The sequence below is a fragment of the Colobus angolensis genome, unplaced genomic scaffold (assembly GCF_000951035.1).
Source record: "Colobus angolensis palliatus isolate OR3802 unplaced genomic scaffold, Cang.pa_1.0 Scaffold22, whole genome shotgun sequence".
In the NCBI taxonomy this organism is placed as follows: domain Eukaryota; kingdom Metazoa; phylum Chordata; class Mammalia; order Primates; family Cercopithecidae; genus Colobus; species Colobus angolensis.
Window position 1 is genome coordinate 3,595,459 of NW_012115377.1, and position 1,675 is coordinate 3,597,133.

The following is a 1,675-nucleotide window of genomic DNA, read 5'->3' on the forward strand; positions in this document are numbered from 1 at the left end:
AAAGTACACATGCTCCTGACGCTCCTGCCAAAGGGCACCGAGGGAGCCAGCACCGCGCTTGGGGCCTTTCAGAGGAACCAGGCAACAAGTGCTAGAGAGGAACATGGGGTCCCATGCCCCCCATGCAACCACACGCCCCCACACCCTAAATGAAGCCCCCAGGATCCCGAAAGAGCAGGCAGGGATTCAGAGAGGGCTCTCTGTCCTCTTGACACCCCTGCACAGGAGAGGATGCTGGGCCCAGCAGTAACAATCCTACAGCCAAAGGGTCCCCCGCTTCCTTTCTCTACAGGGGCAGGATGCAAGGGTGGAGCCTCAGGAACTCAGGACAGAAACAGCCCTGGAGTCTGCATTTCAGACTCAGTTGAGAGCTGCAGGACACATCAGGTGGGGCCACCTGAGCAGCAGCCACTCAGGGCCCCTGCTGCATTGCACACGGTGGCACCGCACAGTGTGGGTTTCTGCCACATTTGGGAGCGGCCAGCCTGCATCTCGCCTGAAGGTGTCCCTACTGAGCAAGGATGACAAGCAGCAAACAGCACGGGCCAGGCCCTGCCCCACCTGCCACCAAATCCATGGGCAGCCCACGGCGGAGCCAGGCAGCAGTCGTAGCCCCTTGCCTGAGGGCGCTGGGCAGTAGAATGGATGCCACTGGTCCCCAGGTGGCTGAAGGCTGTGTCAGGGACCAGACAGGTGTCTGGGAAGACAGAAAACCTCACTGAGCTTGGGCACAGTGGCCTGTAGGCCCAGCTACTTGGGAGGCTGAGGTGGGGGGATCGCTTGAGCCTGGGAGGCTGAGGATGGAGTGAGCTATGATCGCACCACTGCACTCCAGTCTGGGCAACAGAGCAAGACCTTGTCTCTAAAAACAAAAAAAAAGCCTTGCTGGCCCAAACTGCTTCTGAACCTCCGAGGACTTTAATCTAAGCCACCCCAGAGGCGAGCTTAAACTGCCCACACAGACGGTGGCCCCACAAGCCATCCACTAGAACACCAGTGCCTGGGCTGCGGAGCACCTTCCACGGACAGGCTCGAGCAATCCCCTCAACCGCCCCAAGAGGGGGCTGCTGTTCTCATTCCCCTTCCGCACGCTCACCGGATGGAGCTGGGGAGACTGGGAGCCCAGGGATACACCTGGCATGGGGGGTGGCCCCACAGGCCCAGGGGCCGGGACCACTCACCCCACAGAAGGCCACTTGCAGGCAGGTTCGGCTCTTCTCCCAGTGGGGCCTCAATTCCAGCAAAGCCTCAGAATGACCTAGGTTTCTGTGAACTGGACCCCGGGTGAGGCCTTGCATCTGAAATTGGCCAAGGTGCACCAGCTGAAATGTCACCCGGCTCCCAGGAGGGCCGCACGCCAAATGCCTTTCCTCAAGGCCCTTAGTGCCAGGGGGTTTGTGGAAAAGTGGAACGGCAGCCATGCGGCCCGGCACGGCCAGGTACAAACCAGGGACTCAGTAACCAAGCAGGGCGGCATCCACAGGCCTCCCGGGGACACCTCCTGCCCCAGCGCTGCCTCCATGCCAGTCCAGCTGCACTTGTGGGAAAGCAGCCAGCGGTCGACAAGCCACGAGCCAGGAAATGTCACCGCTGGCCCTGTGGTGACGCCTGGGAGAAGGAGCAGAGGCAGGCTCTGAGTTGTTTTAATTATTAGGCCAAAAAAAAAAAAAAAAGG

General features: G+C 60.3%; 1 protein-coding gene across 1 annotated transcript in view; it reads right to left on the reverse strand.

The window, feature by feature from the left end:
- The window catches only part of MLLT1 (myeloid/lymphoid or mixed-lineage leukemia (trithorax homolog, Drosophila); translocated to, 1), a 68,788-nt gene that overhangs the window by 48,961 nt on the left and 18,152 nt on the right, over positions 1–1,675 (reverse strand). The window lies entirely within an intron of this gene.